Below are 21,713 nucleotides of genomic sequence, written 5' to 3'. Positions count from 1 at the left end.
TCGGAAAAATCATCTCCGGTTAGGGAGAAACCCTTCCGGCAATCTGAGCTAAAATATATCACTTTTAATAGGGATTAAAACGGCTACTTCAGATTGAAAACACAGACATAAATAGAAATCCTAAACAAAAATCTCTGAAATTTTAGTGGTGAATAGTAGACAGAAAAATAATAATACTCACCTTTTACAGATCATGAATCGGATCTGTGGTTTGGGATTTATGACTAACACAAGTCTGATTAGGGTTTTGGTAAACCCTAATGAGTTTTAAATTTAAAAACAGATTCTCTGAAAGAGGAAAAATATTAAAAAGTGATCAAAAAATCTGAAAATTTTACAGCAGACAGATCTACTCAATGTGAATCCATATCATTTTACAGATCTAAAATCGGATATAAGATGAGAGAAATATCATAACAGCAAGTTACCTTCTTGATTTTAACCACGATTTTAAAGCTTTAAAAACCCGATTTGATGTCTGATTTTTTTGACAGAGTTCCCAAGATTCAAAACCTCTTATTTTTATACAGTAACTCAATAACTCATGAATGCACCACATATAAAAAAATCAGAAATAAACAATGAGAACTTCAATCCGAAATAACCTTATCTTTACTGTTCTAAACCTAAAACACACAGAAATTTAAGAAACTTGAAAAACCATGCATTAACTAATGTAAATCAATAAAATAAACCATAAAACAGTAAATAAAAATTATTTCTATGCTATATAACGTAAAACAAACATGAATAAACATAAAAAATAAAATAAAATCAGGAATCAATGGCTGAAATTCAATATTACCTTTAAAACATAGATTTAACCCATGAAAAGGGTAAATCATATATTTTATTGGTTAATAATGTAAAGAATCATATTAAAATCAATTCTAATGGATTAAAATCCCTGTAAATCACCCAAAACAGGGTTAGATCACCTTCTTGGATCGTTCTTGCTGATTCTTGATGGTTCTTGAGGTGAAACCATGGTTGAATCCATGAAATAGGAGGTATTAATGGCTAAAATTGATTTAAAACTATTAAAAACATGAAATAAAAGCTAAAAATTAAACAAAATAATTACCTTGAGGTGGCTGCAATGGAGGAAGGGCTGGAGAGGAGAGAGAAGCTCCAAGAATCCCAAGGAAAGCAAGTTGGAAAAATCGACCCCCCTATGGAGACTATTTATAGAATTTTTTTAGGTTTAAAAATTGAGAATTTTGAATTTTTTGGACTCTAACAAGGGGGGGCGATTTTTGGGTGGAAAGACCTAACTACCTCTAGCCTAAATTATCTAAACTAGTGCCTAATTAACCCCTAGACTTTCCTAAAAAATCCCCAAATGTAATGCCACTTGGCATTTTCTACATTTGGCTTTTTAAAACACCTTTAAAAACCTTTAAAAACACTAGTTTTAAAAACTAACTTTCAAAAATGAGTTTTTCAAAATGGTTTTGACTCTTCTAAACCTCTAACACTAACCAAGACATCAACTAACCCTAGTCTAGCCCTGACTGACTCGAATATGGCACCACCCCGAGTGGGCCCTACTTGAGTTTTTCAAAAAGCGATTTTAAAACTTGAAATTGAAGGAGTTTTCAAAGACAAACTTCAAAGTTATAATTTTTGAAATGGCATAGGGTCCTAGCTAGGTTAGAACTCCTCTGGATATGGTGCCAACTGAGTGGGCCCACATCGAATTTTGAAGAATTTTGAAATAAACACTAAAAATGGCTTTTAAAAAGGGTTAAAATCGACATTTGAAATTCAAGATCTTTGAAAATAGGGTCTCAAGCGAACTGGAACTTCGAGTTAGAGTCCTGAACTCTTAGGACTCTCGGATTTTAAATTTTAGAATTCAAATGTAAAAATTTTTGAAAGATTTTACCAAGAAATGATGAAATAAGTCAGAAAATACAGTTAGGGTTAGACTCCTAACTCGACCGAACTCTAAAATAGAGTTTTGAACTAACTAGACTCTGTAAAATGACCTAAATTTTGACAATAATCGAAAAAGACTGAAAATGGAAGTAAAACAGATTTCAAAACAGACTCCTGACCGGATTAGGACTCTGACACAGAGTCCTGATCAGACTGAAACTTTCAAATCTTTGAGAAATTTGATGAATAGAGGAATTCAGAAGCGACAACTCCTCTATGGGTCTCATCTGTGAATTGAAATCGATTAAAATTTGAATTTGAAATGAATCCAGATTGTTTTCTTGAGAAAATATTTCGAAATATAAAGTCCTGGGGTTGGAAAATGACAGAGTATTGAATAAAAACCCAGGTTTTGAAATTGATTTTGAAATAAAAGCTTTAAAATTCAAATCTGGATTCAATGTTTTGAAATAGGAGTGCTGGATCTCGAAAATGAAATGCAATGACATGCAATGCTATGCAATGCGATGGAATGATATGCCGAATACATGCAATGATATGCAATGACACATGAAATGGACAAACACTGGATGAGGGTGAAAATTTGGGGTGTTTACAGATGTCCCTCTTTGCTGCTAAGCCGGTTGAAAGCCGAGCTTAGTGGCAAAGAAAACACACCAAATTTGGATTTTTAAAAATGCCCCAGTTAGATGAATCTGACTAGGTATGAAAGAATTAGTTCAAGTGATGATGGTAGATATGAAATGAAGAATAAGGAGAAAATTTTACTTCAAAAAGAAGTAAGATTCAGGTTTTGCCCTTAACCTGGATGGGACAGAAAATACCTCGTGTAGAAACGAAGCTCAGGTTTGACCCTTAACCTGACCGGGAAATGAAATACCTCATCAAAGTGAAGCTCAGGTTTAACCCTTAACCTGATCGGGCGGAAAATGAAATACCTCATCAAAGGAGGCCCAGGTTTGTACCCTTATCCTAATTGGGCAATGAAATACCTCATCAAAGGAGGCTCAGGTTTGTACCCTTGACCTGATTGGGTGGAAAATGGAATACATCATCAAAGGAGGCTCAGGTTTGTACCCTTATCCTGATTGGGCAATGAAATACCTCATCAAAGGAGGCTTAGGTTTGTACCCTTGACCTGATTGGGTGGAAAATGGAATACCTCATCAAAGGAGGCTCAAGTTTATACCCTTAACCTGATCGGGCAGAAAAATGGAATACCTCATCAAAGGAGGCCCAGGTTTATACCCTTAACCTGATTGGGCATAAAATGGACGGAATCCTCGAAAGAAGAGACCGTGATGGAACCTTCGGATTTCCGCACAATGAATCCGATAAGGGTTTTGCAAAAGGAAGGAAATTGGGGTCCCTAAAGTTTGAAAAGGGATTGATTTTGGGCGTCTCATTGCTGAGACTAATTAATTTTTGAAATTGCCTTTTTGCTGAAATTGGTGGCTTAACCTCAAGCCGAAATTGGACTGTCTATGGTGGGACAGTGGGGACACAGGGAAGTGTGCGAATCTGAGAGCCCGTGCGCTCAGATTTTACCAAAGAAGGGAAGGAATCTTGAAAACTCCCGTAATCAAGTCCTAAAAGGGATGGTGTCAGGATGCGCCAAAGATGAACCTCAAGCTTTCGCCTCATGCCAGGATAGCTAGAAAATATTGTCAAAATGTTGAAAATTGTTGTTGATTCAAAATAATTGAAAATGATGCACATTGGTGTGAAAATATTCCCTCTTTTCTACCTGAAGTATTACCTCTGACTAAGCTTAACTCTGTAGAATCAAAATTCGAATTCAAATTGCTTGCGATTGACTTTCTTTCAAGGAAGCTATCAATTTTCTTGATATGGATGGAAAAGAAAGTATTCTTGATATTGCGAGAGCTATTGGTGAAAGAATATTGATAAAAGAATTTCACAAAGTTAAAGAAAATTCATGATAGATTTGGCAGTCTGATATCCTGGGATTCTTTTCTCATGATGATCTTTCTGCACTCTTTTTTTTTAGCAGATTTGAGCTCTCTTGGATTTTTCGGGAATTACATCATCCTTCATTTTGGAGATGTCTTGACTTGTCTCTCTCTCTTTTTTTTGGGGGGGGAAGGGTACGTCACAAACTCCTTCATCTCAAAGATGTTTCGATCCTTCTTTTCTCTCAGGGATTATCATGATGATTATTGGCTCTTTGGTAGGAAATCTCTTGATGATAGCTGGAATTAAATATCTTTTAGGGTTTGTCGGTAGGCTCATGACACTCGCCTTCATCTCGACGGTGATCTGAACTTTCCCTGGAAGGATCCGTCACAAACTCCGTCATCTTGGAGATGATCCAAATCTTTTTTGGCCCCGAGGGTCGACTCGCTTAATTCGCCTTCATCTTGACGACAATTGAGAGATCCCTTTTGCAGATATTTAATTGCAGCTTAGGTGATTGAGGAGATATGGAGATTGAGTGGATTTTTTTTTTGTATCACCCAAGATATTTTGACTGCTTTATTTTTCAAGAAAGGTCTTTAAAAATGTGTCATTGACTGCGATCAATATCAATCACTTATGGCTTTGCAACATCATTGAGTTTTCTTTACTGGCCATATCGCGGATTTATTCTTCATTCTTTTGGTTGGCCAATAGAAAGATTTTGAACTTTGAATCCTTTTTCGCGAAAGCTTTGTCCTTTCGGAAGTAATACTGAGGGTATTCTGAGGTAATAATTTTGTGCAATAAAGATTTTTGAAATCAACAAATATTTAATGACAAATTGGCAAAACGTTCTTGAAATCCTTTTGTGAAAGTGAGCATTTGAAGCACAACGCAACACATCCATGACAGAAATTCTCTTCTCCTTTCCCCAAAGGAGAAGATTCAGAAATTGGAATTTGGGAATTACTCCTCTCTTCCCTGAAGAGGAGGTGTTTGCAAAACGAACTTTCGAAGAGAAATTAAGCTTTCGTCAAAACTTCCTAATATTAGGCTTCTCTTATGGAAAGGGGGCCGGAATTGGTGAGGTTGGTAAATTGGTCATGAAGGAACGAGTTCATCACACTCTCCCTGAAAAGAGGGTCCTTCATGATGAAATGGCCTAGTCTGAAATTATGGTTACAAGGAAAATGAACTTTCGTCGAAGCTCTCCCTGACCTAAGGGTTCCTTGTATGAAATTGGAATTTTGTTTTGCAAACGGTTCACAAAGGCACAAGTCCCTTCAAACTCTCCTTAAAAAGGGGCTAAGTGAACGAATTGGATAGCATGTGAAAAGAGCGAGCTCCCTCGAACTCTCCCTATAAAAAGGGTCTCTCGCAAGAGAATTTTTTTTTTTTGGAATTGGGTATTGGGTGACCAAAAGGTCGAAATTTGGAATTTTGAATTTTGAATTTTGAATTTTTGAAATTGGAATTTTGATATTTGAAATTAGAAATTGGAAGTTTGGAATTTGATATTCGAAAATTGGAAATTAGAAATTGGGAATTTTGGAGATTGATATTTGGAAATTGGAAATTAGAATTTTGGAATTTGGAAATTGATATTTGGAAATTGGAAATTAGAATTTTGGAATTTGGAAATTGATATTTGGAAATTGGAAATTAGAATTTTGGAATTTTGGAATTTGGAAATTGATATTTGGAAATTGAAAATTAGAATTTTGGAATTTTGGAATTTGGAAATTGATATTTGGAAATTGGAAATTAGAAATTGAGAATTTGATGAGTGATCAGCACGAAGACTGAACTCAAGAGGTCGACTGACATGACCATTCAGTGGAACACTAACACGAGTGCTCGATTTTGAAAGGATACCGGTATGCATACCGGTTTAAAAATGTACCAGTTTGGATACTGGATTTTGGTTCAGTTCTGGTGATTGTTTTTCAATCTTGAATCGTTAGGAATTATGATGGGATTGATAGTTGAAATCTCAATACTGACCAGATCGTTATTAATGCGATTGTATGCAAATTGATGCATATGAATGCACAAGTGCGTGAAATGAGAGATTTGTTTATCCTGCCTGCATACAGGGTATTTGTAGATAAAAACAAAATTATAAAATGCCCCAGTGTAACTGGGAAAAAGAATTTTGATCATTATTGAAGAAAATTCGGAAGAATTACAAAGAATAGGAAATTGTTCAAGTATAGAATTTTTTTCAAATGTCGAGCATTGATGGGATCTGGTAATTCTATTCCATCAGCATTGATGAGCCGATACGCATTGCGAGGTAGTGCCTCTTTGACAACATAAGGACCTTCCCAATTTGGCGACCATTTGCCACCCGGGCGATGCCTGAGATAAGCTATTGATCTGAGCACTAGATCATTGACCCAAAATTTTCTCTCAATGACAGATTTTGCATATTGTCGGGCTATCCTCTGGCGATAGGATTGAGCATGCTCTGCTGCTCTGAGCCTTCTTTCATTGAGCAAATCAAGTTGTACCAGTCGCTGTTGTTGATACTGATCAAGAGGTAATTCTAGAAGTGATGCAAATTTCAGAGCAGGTTTCTGAACATGTAGAGGCAGTACTACTTCAGTTCCGTAGACAAGTTCTGACGGAGTACCATTCGTTGGAGTTCGAATGGTGGTTCTGTATGCCCATAATGCATCATGAATCCTTTCATGCCAGTCACGCCCCGTTTCTAAAGTTCGCTCTAGGATTTGAATCAGAATCTTGTTGGTGGCCTCTGCTTGACCATTCCCTTGAGGATAATAAGGAGCGAAAAAATGATGATGAATTTTGAACTTTGAGCAGAATGTCCTTATTCTCTCATTCTTGAAATGACTACCATTATCCGACACAATATCATGCGGTATACCGAAACGGCAAAGGATATTCTTATGGATGAAAGAAACCACGTGTCAACCTTCTACTGTGCGTAGAGTGACTGCTTCTACCCATTTAGTAAAATATTTTGTTGCGGCAAGAAAATATTTATGACCATTGGAGGCTGAAGGAGTGATGGGGCCTACAACATCGAAAGCCCACATGGAAAATGGCCATGGCGAGATGACAGATTGCAAGTATGTCGCTGGCGCATGAATGGAAGGCGCATGCATCTGACATTGAACGCACTTCTTTACAAAACGATAGCAATCTTGTTGCATAGTTCTCCAATAATATCCTGCTCGGATGATTTGTTTGACGAGAGTCTGATAGCCAACATGACCACCGCAAATGCCTTCATGTGCTTCTTGCACAACTTCTTTGGCTTCTTCTTCGTCCAAACATCTGGAATACTCAGAACTGAATCCACAATGATAAAGGACGTCGACAAGAATAAAATATCGAGCAGACATGCATTGAATTGCTCGCTGCTCCCTCTTTGATAATTCTGGAGGAAATTTGCCAGTTTTAATGAAATTCTTGATATCATGATACCAAGGCTTCTTATTCTGCTCAGCCTGGTTTATCTGCTCTACTGGGACGAAAGCGGGTTGATCAAGTCTGCCAATTTCAAATGAGCGACAAGATTCTCCACTCCTGAAAGACATGATGGATCCCAGATTAGCTAAACTATCTGCAACTTGATTGAAATCTCTCTTGATATGGAAAAGTTGGAATTCTTCGAATTTGTTGGCAAGAGCTGAGACAATCTTCTAGTAAGGAAGTAATTTCTGATCTTTCACTTGCCATTCGGCCAGAACTTGATTGACGATTAACAAAGAATCGCCATAAGCATGCACTCTTTTGACATTGAAGTCCTGTAGAATTTTCAGACCTTGTATCAAAGCTTCATACTCGGCCATATTGTGAGTGCACTGAAAATCCAGTTTAAGAGAAAAGGGAATCATCTCTTTCTCTGGTGTGATTAGCAGAATTCTGATTCCTATGCCTGCCATATTCTTGGAACCGTCGAAGAATAAATTCCAAATTGGGGATTGTTGAATATTGCAGATCCGCTCATCGGGGAAATCATCCTCGGCTTTAGCTTCCTCTGCTAGAGGAAAATCTGCTAATTGGTCTGCAATTGCTTGGCCTTTGATAGATTGCTGAGAGACGTATTCCAAGTCGTATTGCATTAATAGGACTTGCCATTTGGCGATTCGTCCGCTGAGAAATGGTTGTTCAAGAACATACTTGAGAGGATTTAATTTAGATAGAATCTTGACTTCAGACGTCAGTAGATAATGTCGCAATTTCTGACACATCCATACCATAGCTAGGCATGTCTTCTCTATCTGAGAGTATTTCTTCTCATAATCAATAAAGGTCTTGCTCACATAGTAAATGGCATGTTCTACCAGGCTGCCTTCTTCGTATTGCGCCAAGAATCCGCCGCAAGCAACTTGATTAACTGAAATATATAGCAATAGGGGCTTCCCCAATTCTGGTGGTTTTAAAACAGGAGGATTGAGAAGATATTTCTTGATGCGTTCGAACGACTGCTGACACTCTGGTCCCCATTCGAACCTCACTTCTTTTCTGAGCAAATGATTGAAAGGCTCACATCTCATGGCCAAATTAGAAATGAATCGCTGAATTGATTGCATGTGTCCTTAAAGTCTACGTAATTCTTTGAGATTAGTCGGGGGCGGCATGCCAATGATAGCCTTGGCCTTAGCGGGATCCATCTCTATCCCCTTCTTGCTGACCAAGAAGCCTAGCAACTTGCCTGATTCGACTCCAAAGACACATTTTTGTGGATTGAGTCTTAGCTTGTAAAGAATGAGTATCTTGAAAACTTGATTAAGAGCTTCGATGTGATCTTCTTCTTCTTTGGATTTCACCAGAATATCATCGACATATGCATCCATAGTCTTATGCATCTGATCATGGAATATAACGGCCATAGCGCGTTGATAAGTGGCTCCAGCATTCTTGAGCCCAAAAGGCATGACTGTATAACAGAAAGTGCCCCATGGCGTAGTGAAGGATGTTTTGGATTGGTCACGAGTGGCCAATTTGATTTGATTATATCCGGAGTATCCGTCCATGAAGGAGAACATGGCATGCCCAGCCGTGCTATCGACTAGGAGATCAATGTTTGGGAGCGGATAGTCATCCTTCGGAGTGACTTTATTGAGATCACGGAAGTCGATACAAATTCGAACTTTACCATTCTTTTTAGGAACTGCTACGATATTCGCCAACCAATCCGGGTAATCAATTGCTCGAATGAATCCTGCTTTAAGCAGATCCTCAAGCCCTTCCTTGACCTGTTGCTCGATTCGAGGATCCATTTTTCTCAACTTCTGCTTGACTGGTTTCGCATCAGGTTTCAGAACGAGGCGATGTTCCACCAATTTCGGATCTAAACCTGGCATATCCTCATAAGTCCATGCGAATACTTCTTCATGCTGCTTGAAGAAATTAGTGAGCCTTTCTTTCTCTCCTGGACTCAAACCACTGCCAATCTTGAGAATTCTAGGATCGTCTTCTGATCCGATATTGATATCCTCAGTCGGATCTTGAACTAAGGATGATGGCTCATCTTGCTTCTGAACCAATGCAAATTCTGGCAGTTCTTAAAGAGCTGAATTGAACTCTGCGGATTCTTCTGACTGCTTTGCAGTCTGACTATATTCTGTTCTTATTCTGACCTGATGAATTATTGCTGATTTCGAACAGGCTTTTGAATTAAAGACGAGCTTCTTGATAGATCGGGAAGACATTCTGAAAATTGGAGGATAAATTGATTTAGGGAAATTGCTCATCATGAAATAAATTGCTTTTATTGAAAATAATTGGAAAGATAAAAGAGCAAAATGATTTCAATTTTGTGAAGATTTAATATTGAGGAGTAAAGAGACAAATGGCACCAAGATAGACAAAGGAAACTGACAACTTTATTGAAAGATAGAATTAATCAAAATGACAATGATGAGAATGAAATGGGATATCATCCCGACAAAAGAATAGAAAAGGAAAGACAAATGAATTCTTCTAATGCGTTCCTTTAATGAAAACAGTCCCTTTCTGAGATCTTCGGCCATTAAAGCCCAATCCGGTCCTTTTAGGGCAGTGCTGAGGAATCACTGGTTCAAGACGACCATCTTCATTTTTGCCTAAGCCTCGAAAAGGCTGGTAGTCGTGCTTCACTAGTAAATCAAATCCCTTTTTAGCTTTCATAAATTGGGAGAATAGAGGATGATCCTTAAGTGTGCTGTAATCAATTCGTCCCCCAATCTTGAAGAACTGTGGACCTCCCCATCGGGTATCACAAATGTTCTCTTCGATATTGCTGATGCTCTCTGCAAGGTAGGATTGATGGTTAGGTTTCTGAAGGAAATTTGGTTGGAGGAAAATATTTATTGAGAATTTTGGTAGACAATTGAAATAATATCCCATTACTAGGGATTGAGTCGTCGCTAGAGTTACGACAATTGCGCTGCTATTCTTTGTAAAATAAACAACTGGAAATATGCCTTGTTACCTAGGCGAGGTTGTCAAACCAAAGTGAAATGTAAAATAAAGGAATTTTATTGAGGGAAAAAACATGATTTTATCAATAATACACTTGATAGAGGGGAGGGGGACAGACAATTTTCCACCACTCCGGATAATCGGAAGATACACGAGGACCAGGAAAAATAGTAAGACTGACAAAGAAATCCCAGCCATGTCTGGCAGAATGGTATGCTCCGGACCACTAATCTGATGTGAGATCGAATTCTGGCAGAACCCCTGATAGTGGACGAATCTCTACGCGCTTCTGCCTCTGAGAGAACTGCCTGACGCACCGCTCTGGATGATAGTATGCGCAGAAGAACGGGCCAAGTAGCCTGAACCGCTTGCCATAAGCGTAAGTATATCTGGGAGGTGATTCCTGACGATCAAAGTAGTCCCATACGACTTCTTCCTCCTGAAGGTTGTCGATCAAGAACCGGTATCGCGCAACTGGAAGAAGCTTCTCTCCATTGTATCTGAATGAACTGGCTCGGGATGGCACATGCCGGAGGAACCAGGATTGCAATGCATAAGTGCACCCTTCGACTAGAATCGATTCTCCGAGTGTGAAACGAGTCAACCCTCGGTATAGAAAAGCGAGTGCAGCCATGGCTATTGAGAGGCGGCTGGTCTGTCGACTTCCCCATCTCCTTAGAAGCTGAACTATTCTGATATCCATGTAATTCCGTCCATCGGGAAAGAAAGCTAATCCCATCGTGCACAGAACCATCGCGTGCTGAATTCTCTCTCGAGCTGTCCTGGACAACGAGCTGACTTCCACAAATGTCCCATACTGTTTGTAGATTTCGAGCAGGTCCACATATTCATTTCCATCCTCCTCGATCAAGGGCCACGACTTACGTCCTTTCATGCGAGCTAAGGCATCCTTAGGGTCCAGACCCTTAACATTAATCAGAAACTGTTTCTCCAATGGATCTCCAGGCTGACCGGCTGGCTCGGGCAATCCCATAATCTCTGAAAATTCATCCATCAGTACTGTCATCTCGCCCCACGGGAACCAGAAGGTAGAAGTGCTTGGATTCCACCGTTCTGCTAGTGCATGGATCAAGTTGCCATTGACTGTCTGTTTTCCCACTGCGGACGCCAGTTCTAACCCACAATCGTCCAAGTGGTCCGGAAACATACGAGAGAAATTCTTGAACCATAAATAGTACTACTGGGGAAAGAAGGATCCGGTGCTGAGGACTCGATGTTCTAGAAGACCTTGTTGCACCTCGTAGGAGATGTGACCCTCAGGAAAGACTGAATCAAGCTAACTGGATGCCATCAGACTGGAAAACATGGAAAATTGGAATAAGACTTGGGAAAATACAGAAAATTTGAGGGAAATGCAGGCAGGATAAAAATAAAGTAGGAAATTCGAGATCCAGAAGACAGGAAAGATGGGAAATCACCTAGAGTTTTGAAGGAAATTAAGGGAAATTTGGAAAATCATCCAGGGTTTGATGAAATATGAAGAAATAAATGGAAAATGAAGTATTTGGAAAATCGTCCAAGGTTTAAAACATGGACAGTACATGGACATAGATTGGGGAATTTTGAGAAAATCGTCCAGTATTTTAGAAAATTGGGGAAAATATGGAAAATAAAAAGGAAATAACACATTCAATCAAATTCTGCATAAAGAAGTATGCACAAACAGCATTCCCTAAAAGCTGACTCTAGATGCACAAATTTTGAAATGGTTGTAGGACCTTAATCCTAACTCTAAGGCTCAAATCAACTGTATCCAATCCAGTTATGCCTATATACTCGAGCCAAGGCTCAATGTACGTGGCATAAAATCAATTCCTCTGGTTCTAGGTTCAAGTTTTCCAACATCCTTGAGCACCTGCCGATATACGTTGGACTATGGCCCTTGGTACGTGGCAGGGGGGTTTTCACCCAAATAAGTGGCCCAGTTGTGAGGCTCTGTCCCGAACTATGGTTCTGGAAGAGAGCCCAACAACGTGAAGACCGGGACAATATAGGTAGGGTGGTTTTTGAAAAATATGAGCACATGCAATCAAATCAGAAGGCTCTAAGTCCTAAAGAGATAGAAATTTCGAAATATTTGAAGAAACAAACATTGTTTTCAATCAAACCTAGATTGAGGAGGGTTGTATTAGACCTAAGTCTATGTGAGCATGAAAATTTCCTCCTCAATATGGTCCTACCAAACCATACCTAGTCTACATGCATTCCATGTCAGCTGGGTTCAAGCCTAGGCTCCTAGGTTCACATGATAGCATAAATTAAAAGCTGACATTCAATGGAAATCGATTTTGACAATTTGAACTAAGTAGAGCATTAGATTGATCAGGCGAAGACAAGTCCCATCCCAGTCGCCAAACCTGTTATCATCGCAAAATTTTTACTTTTGCAAATCAAACTGACCTTTGAAAAAGTTTTTGAAAATAACTCGCCTCCGTTTTAAAATGCGGGAAAATTCCGTAAAATGGGACTCGCCTATCGGTACGAGGTTCAACCGTTCCTGCCACCTTTAACAGGGGTAATTGAACCAAGGATCAATCTTATGCTCTACTCTATTCAACTTGTCTAAATCATATTTTAATTTCTAAATGCACAAAGAATCAAGCATGTGCTATGAATTTTCAGAAAATGCACATTTTGAAAACATGATGTTTGCTTTGAAAGATTGAAATATTTAGAAAATGTAAATCTTGGAAAATCGTGAATTGGGATTTGAAATGTACTTCTGAAAGAAATAAAAATCGATTTTGAGGAATCCTTGACATTTGGTGAAAATCGATTCTGAGAAACTGGGTTTCTCTGAATTTAAACTTTGAAATTGAAATTCTAACTTAGAAAATTTGAATTTGGAACTTGGGAAATACTTGAAATATCATTGGCATATCCATATTCTTTGGAATAAGACTTAGAAAAATTCTAACTTCAAACTTTGAAATTGACTGCATAACTTTGGAAAATTGAGTTTATGAACTTGAAAAACACTTGAAATATTCTTTGAAATTCAATGCTTTTGGGAAAATCGATTTTGCTATAAGACTTAGGGGATTTTGAGAAAATAAACTTCTTTGAATTGAGATTGGAATTGGCAAATGCATGAAATGAATGAATATGGATTTGAGGAATTGAGAAAAACTTTTTGTATTTTTTTTTGAGAAATGTAGTGCATTTTTGAAGTTAGCCTAAGAGTGTAGGCTGAATGTGGCTAATGTGAAGATCATAAATCTAAGTATCATTCGTATTCTGACTATGGCCATAAATACAAATTCCACCAAGTTTATAAACTTCATAGAAGCTAGTGTATGTGCCATTCGTGTAGACCATGGTGAGTTTGAATATGCATGAATCATCATCCATCACACATTAACATTATTTAATAAACTATATGCAATGCAGCCTAAGCTAAGCAGGAAATGTAAATTCTTATTCCAAAGTTTAATTACAAATTACATCACTATTGAAATTTAAATACATGAAAAATAAAGTCTTCAATGTACCTGCAAAACTAGAAAACTTGTTAATGAATATATGTTGGCTTTTCTAGATTTATCCAACAATATCAGGAAATTGTTGGATTTTGTTAGATATAAGCCTTTTTGCCATGATTCCCTTAAATCAAAAGTGATAAAGTATGAAATAAAATGGAATAAATAAGGAAGAGAAGATATGAAATTTCGAAATTGGGGTCAAAATGAAAGATATTTTGATAAAATGCAAGTTTTGAAATTTGAATGGAATAAACTAAGCTAAATATGATGTGACATGCTTAAATATGTGAAAATTAGGGTTAGGGATTTCGAAATTTAGGTCAAATGACCAAATTGCCCCTGATAGCAAGACTATGGCCTTGAAATCAGGGTTTTTAGAAATAGATTTTGGTAAAAACTTAGGTTTTATGCACTAAATGAAATCAAATGAACACAAAATTAAACCTAAAGCATCCTAATAAGATTATGAACATGATTAAGCCCTAAAAATATATGATTATGCACGAAAATTTAATAATATCACAAAAACTGTGATTTTAGCAGTGTTTTTGGATCTTTCAGGAACCCGGTTTTGCAATTTTATTAATTCAGAGATCAAATGGATTCCAAAATCCATAAAAATTGGTACCTGCACTTTTTACAACCCTAATGTCAAAATGGAATTATAAAAATAATTTTTTTGACATTGAATTAATCCGAAAATTGCATTAAACCCTAAAAATATGCTATTTTTGACCTAATTCACCAACCAGTCTCAGTCCAAGACCTGAACCAGGGGTCAAATCTCCATGGAAATTTATGAACTTTTACAGAGACTAACCAAGAAGAAAAACAGAGATTTACCAATTTACAGATTGGAAAAATCATCTCCGGTTAGGGAGAAACCCTTCCGGCAATCTGAGCTAAAATATATCACTTTTAACAGGGATTAAAACGACTACTTCAGATTGAAAACACAGACATAAATAGAAATCCTAAACAAAAATCTCTGAAATTTTAGTGGTGAATAGTAGACAGAAAAATAATAATACTCACTTTTTACAGATCATGAATCGGATCTGTGGTTTGGGATTTATGACTAACACAAGTCTGATTAGGGTTTTGGTAAACCCTAATGAGTTTTAAATTTAAAAACAGATTCTCTGAAAGAGGAAAAATATTAAAAAGTGATCAAAAAATCTGAAAATTTTACAGCAGACAGATCTACTCAATGTGAATCCATAGCACTTTACAGATCTAAAATCGGATATAAGATCAAGAGAAATATCATAATAGCAAGTTACCTTCTTGATTTTAACCACAATTTTAAAGCTTTAAAACCCCGATTTGATGTCTGATTTTTTTGACAAGGTTCCCGAGATCCAAAACCTTTGAATTTTCTACAGTAACTCAATAACTCATGCATGCACCACATATAAAAAAATCAGAAATAAACAATGAGAACTTCAATCCGAAATAACCTTATCTTTACTGTTCTAAACCTAAAACACACAGAAATTTAAGAAACTTGAAAAACCATGCATTAACTAATGTAAATCAATAAAATAAACCATAAAACAGTATATAAAAATTATTTCTATGCTATATAACGTAAAACAAACATGAATAAACATAAAAAATAAAATAAAATCAGGGAATCAATGGCTGGAATTCAATATTACCTTTAAAATATAGATTTAACCCATGAAAAGGGTAAATCATATATTTTATTGGTTAATAATGTAAAGAATCATATTAAAATCAACTATTATGGATTAAAATCCCTGTAAATCACCCAAAACAGGGTTAGATCACCTTCTTGGATCGTTCTTGCTGATTCTTGATGGTTCTTGAGGTGAAACCATGGTTGAATCCATGAAATAGGAGGTATTAATGGCTAAAATTGGTTTAAAACTATTAAAAACATGAAATAAAAACTAAAAATTAAACAAAATAATTACCTTGAGGTGGCTGCAATGGAGGAAGGGCTGGAGAGGATAGAGAAGCTCCAAGAATCCCAAGGAAAGCAAGTTGGAAAAATCGACCCCCCTATGGAGACTATTTATAGAATTTTTTTAGGTTTAAAAATTGGGAATTTTGAATTTTTTGGACTCTAACAAGGGGGGGGCGATTTTTGGGTGGAAAGACCTAACTACCCCTAGCCTAAATTATCTAAACTAGTGCCTAATTAACCCCTAGACTTTCCTAAAAAATCCCCAAATGTAATGCCACTTGGCATTTTCTACATTTGGCTTTTTAAAACACCTTTAAAAACCTTTAAAAACACTAGTTTTAAAAACTAACTTTCAAAAATGAGTTTTTCAAAATGGTTTTGACTCTTCTAAACCTCTAACACTAACCAAGACATCAACTAACCCTAGTCTAGCCCTGACTGACTCGAATATGGCACCACCCCGAGTTGGCCCTACTTGAGTTTTTCAAAAAGCGATTTTAAAACTTGAAATTGAAGGAGTTTTCAAAAGGATTTTCAAAGACAAACTTCAAAGTTATAATTTTTGAAATGGCATAGTGTCCTAGCTAGGTTAGAACTCCTCTGGATATGGTGCCAACTGAGTGGGCCCACATCGAATTTTGAAGAATTTTGAAATAAACACTAAAAATGACTTTGAAAAAGGGTTAAAATCGACATTTGAAATTCAAGATCTTTGAAAATAGGGTCTCAAGCGAACTGGAACTCCGAGTTAGAGTCTCGAACTCTTAGGACTCTGGGATTTTAAATTTTAGAATTCAAATGTAAAAAATTTTGAAAGATTTTACCAAGAAATGATGAAATAAGTCAGAAAACACAGTTAGGGTTAGACTCCTAACTCGACCGAACTCTAAAATAGAGTTTTGAACTAACTAGACTCTGTAAAATGACCTAAATTTTGACAATAATCGAAAAAGACGGAAAATGGAAGTAAAACAAATTTCAAAATAGACTTCTGACCGGATTAGGACTCTGACACAGAGTCCTGATCGGACTGAAACTTTCAAATCTTTGAGAAATTTGATGAATAGAGGAATTTAGAAGTGACAGCACCTCAATGGGTCTCATCTGTGAATTGAAATCGATTAAAATTTGAATTTGAAATGAATCCAGATTGTTTTCTTGAGAAAATATTTCGAAATATAAAGTCCTAGGGTTGGAAAATGACAGAGTATTGAATAAAAACCCAGGTTTTGAAATTGATTTTGAAATAAAAGCTTTAAAATTCAAATCTGGATTGAATGTTTTGAAATAGGAGTGCTGGATCTCGAAAATGAAATGCAATGACATGCAATGCGATGGAATGATATGCAGAATACATGCAATGATATGCAATGACACATGAAATGGACAAACACTGGATGAGGGTGAAAATTTGGGGTGTTTACAAAGGTGCGTGTATCTGACATTGCACACACTTCTTCACATAATGATAACAGTCTTGTTGCATAGTCTTTCAGTAGTAACCTGCTCTGATGATTTGTTTGACAAGGGTTTGGTAGCCGACGTGGCCACCACAGATACCTTCGTGTGCTTCTCGCACGACTTCTTTGGCTTCGTCTTCATCTAAACATCTGGAATACTCTGAACTGAATCCACGACGATATAGGATGTTTGTCAGAATGAAGTATCGAGTGGACATACGCTGGATTGCTCGCTGCTCTTTCTTTGAGAGTTCTGGAGGAAATTTGCCAGTTTCTATGAAAGTTTTGATATTGTAATACCAAGGCTTCTTCCTTTATTTAGCCTGGTTTACTTGTTCCGCTGGAAGGAAAGCAGGTTGGTCAAGTCTGCCAATTTCAAAAGAGCGACAAGATTCTCCATTCTTGAATGCCATAATGGAGCCTAAACTGGCTAGACTATCGGTCACTTGATTAAAATCCCTCTTGATATGGAAGAGCTGAAATTCTTCAAAATTGCTAACAAGAGCTGAAACAATTTTCTGATAGGGAAATAGCTTCTGATCTTTGACCTGCCATTAGGCTCGAACTTGATTGACAACGAGTAATGAGTCGCCGTAAGCATGCACTCTCTTAACATTGAAGTCTAGTAGAATCTTTAGACCTTGAATCAGGGCTTCATATTCAGCCATATTGTGGGTACATTGAAAATCTAACTTAAGAGAAAATGAAATCATCTCTTTCTCAGGAGTGATTAGTAAGATCTCAATGCCTATTCCAGCCATATTCTTGGAACCATCGAAAAATAAATTCCAGACTGGAGATTGCTGGATATTGCAAATTTGCTCATTAGGGAAGTCATCTTCGGCTTTCGCTTCTTCTGCCAAAGGAAAATCTGCCAATTGATCTGCAATTGCTTGGCCTTTGATTGATTGCTGTGAGACATATTCTAAGTCATATTGCATCAGTAAGACTTGCCATTTGGCGACTCGTCCGCTGAGAAAAGGCTGCTCCAAGATGTATTTGAGAGGATTGAGTTTAGACAAGATTTTGACTTCAGATGCTAGCAGGTAGTGTCTTAGCTTCTGACACATCCACACCAGAGCTAGGCAGGTCTTCTCTATTTGAGGGTATCTCTTTTCATAATCTATGAAAGTCTTATTCACGTAATAGATGGCATGCTCTATCAAGCTGCCTTCTTTGTATTGCTGTATTGAGGAGCAGGCTTTGCTTTCTGATCCTTGTTGTTTGAACTGCTTGAGAAGTAGCAGTGATCTTTCTTCTGCCCTTTGTATCGATTTTGGCCTTTGCTGTTGTTGTTGGCAGAATAAGTGAAGTGAGCTTTCTTCTTCTGCTCACCATGGGAGTTCTTGGAAAAGGTGAAGCCTTCATAGACTCCATTTTCCACACTTAGTTCGAGCCATTCGGCTCGTTCAGTCAGCTCAATGAAAGTCCTGGATGGTGCTGTGGAGATCAATCCTCTTAACGGCTGCGAAAAGTTATTGAGGATTAGGGACAGGGCGTGCCTTTCTGAGATAGGATCTCTCATTTTATTGCAGGCTGATCTCCATCTGTGAATGAAGTCCCGTGCCTTTTCATTCTCGTTCTGCCTCAAATTGCAGAGATGGCTTAATGTAGGCAGCGCTTCTGTGTTGAACAAGAAACGTTCAATAAACAGATTTACAACTTTGTCGAACTCCTTGAGCTCGATGGGGTTGATATGCTCAGCATACCACTTGGCTGCAACTCCTTCCAAGCAGCGGGGGAAGCATAAAAATAGTGCTCTGTTGTCCCTTTTGAACCGAGAGCATTCTGCGAAGAATGTGGCGAGATGAGCTTTTGGGTCACCAGAGCCGTCGAATTTGATGAATTTTCGGGGAAGATTCTCAAGATCATCATCCCCTTCTAATCCGTCATAGAAGTCCTCACTGGTGAAGACTTTCTTGCCCTTGTCGCGGGCTTGCAGATCCTTGACAACTCGGGTCATTTCTTTGAACTGCGCTTGCAAGGGCTCTTCTGCCTCTCTGCTCTTTGATCTGCGGCTTTTACTTTGGCCACGTTTCTGAAATGCTGGAGGCACCTCATATTCTTCATCCGTATTTTCAGTGGAATCTGATTCATCTGAAATCTCTTCTGACTGGATCTGCTTCTTGGGAGCCTTCTTACCCCTGCGACCATGGAACCTTTCTCTGAATGGATTTCTTTCTGAGTTGGTCCCGGGCTGTTCATTCATCATTTTGTTCATCATTTTTTGAAACATGGCAAACATTTGAGGGTCTATGCCATCATCTTCTTGTTGTTGCTCTTGACTCTTCTCGGATCGGGGGGAACCCATTTCTTCTTCCGAGGCTGACGAGTACTGCGGTGTTGCTGTCCTTTTCTCTGATCTTGTTTGAACCATCAAATACTGTGGATGCTCTCTGCAGGGCAAATACCTGATTAGATTTTGTAGGAATTGATTTTTTTTTTTTTGAAGAAATATTTGCTGGAAATATGGTAGACAATTTGAAAAAGATATCCCATTACTAGGGACTGAGTCGTCGCGGAAATCACGACAATTGTGTTGTCATTCCTTCTGCAAAAGAAATAAACAACGAAAATATGCCTTGTTACCTAGGCGAGGTCGTCAAACCACAATGGAGAGAGAGACAATTTTATAGAAGTGAGGAAACATGACTTTATTGATCTTGACAAAGTGGTGGGGGACAAACAATTTGCCACCATTCATGATAGTCGGCACACACTCTAGGACCTGGAAAGATTTTAAGAGAGACAAAGGAATCCCAGCTGTAGCGAGCAGAATGATATGCCCGGACCATAGTGCGGAAGTGAGGTCGAACTCTGCCATAGCTCCCGATAATAGTCGGGCTTCGACATACTGCTGCCTCTGGGAGAACTGCCGAACACATCTCTCTGGTTGGTAGTACGTGCAGAAGAATGGTCCTAGCAACTTGAACCGCTTGCCATAAGCGTAGGTATATCTGGGAGGAGATAGTTGCCGATCAAAATAGTCCCAAACAACGTCATCTTCTTAAATGTTGTTGATCATGGTTCGGTACTGCGATACTGGGAGAAGTTCTTGACCATTGTATCTGAAAGAGCTTGCTCGGGCTGGAACATGTTGGAAAAACCAGGACTGAAGTGCGTAGATGCATCCTTCAACTAAAATGGATTCTCCAAGCGAGAATCGAGTCAGACCTCGATATAAGAAGGCGAGCGTTGCCATGGCTATGGAGAGTAGATTGGTTTGCTGACTTCCCCATCTTCTCATAAGCTGAATTATTCTGATGTCCATGTAGGTTTGTCCATCTGGGAAGAGGGATAATCCTACAGTGCATAGAACCATTGCATTCTGAAACTTTTCTTTGGTTGTTCTTGATAGCGAGCTGACTTCGACGAAGGTCCCATACTGGCGGTACAACTCAAGTAGGTCAACATATTCATTTCCTTCCAACTGGATCAGAGGCCAAGATCGGCGACCTGTCATACGAGCTAAGGAGTCTCGGGGGTCCAAACCCTTGACATTGATAAGGAATTGATGCTCTAATGGGTCTCCTGGTTGACCGGCTGGTTCTGGTAACCCCATGATTTCTGAAAATTCATCCATTAAAACGGTCATCTCTCCCCATGGGAACCAGAAGGTGCACGTCCGAGGATTCCATCGCTCCGCCATTGCATGGATCAGGTTGCCATTGATGATCTGCTTTCCGACTGCTGACGCCAGTTCTAATCTGCACTCGCTCAAATGGTCCAGGAACATTCGGGAAAAGCTTTTTAGCCAGGAATAGTACCACCGGGGAATAAAAGTTCCGGTGCTAAGGGTTCGATGTTCAGGACGACCTTGTCGCACCTCGTAGGAGATGTGACCTTCAGGAAAGATAGGATCGACTTGACTGGATGCCATCGAACTGAAAACAGAGAAATAATCAGAACGAGACTTAGGAAAATGTGAGAAATTTTTGAAAAAAAAAATTGCAGGCAGGATAAAAATGCAGCTGGAAATTCGAGATCCAGTAGAATGGTAGAATGAAAGAAATCACCTGGAGTTTTGAAAGAAATGGGATATTTGAGAAAATTATCCAGGGTTTGAGAAAAAGACCTAATGAGTTGAAAAACATTGGGAAACATAAAGAATTGAGAAAATCATACATATAATCACATCCTGCACAAACATTTATGCACATTCAGCACTCCCTAAAAGGCTGACTCTTAGATGCATCAATTTGAAAACAGCTGTAGGACCTTAATCCTAACTCTAGGTTCAGATCATCTTTGTCCAATCCAGTTATGCCGATATACCCGAATCGAAATCCGAGGTACGTGGCATAGAGTTTCAACTCCGGTTCTAAGGTAAGGTTTTCCAACATCCTTGAGCGCCTACTGATATACTTCGGACTATGGCCCGCGGTACGTGGTAGGGGGGTGTTAACCCAAATAGTTGGCCCAGTTGTGAGGCTCTGTCCCGAACTATGGTTCTGAAAGAGAGCCCAGCAACGTGAAGACCGGGTAATGATAGGTAATGGAGATTTTGAAAAAATGATCACATACAAGAAATAGAGGGCTCTAAATCCTAGAGAGATA

The sequence above is a fragment of the Nuphar pumila genome, chromosome 7, assembly GCF_984573655.1.
Source record: "Nuphar pumila chromosome 7, dmNupPumi1.hap1.1, whole genome shotgun sequence".
NCBI lineage: Eukaryota > Viridiplantae > Streptophyta > Magnoliopsida > Nymphaeales > Nymphaeaceae > Nuphar > Nuphar pumila.
The sequence above is the reverse complement of the archived record's forward strand: the minus strand, read 5'-3'. Positions refer to the sequence as shown.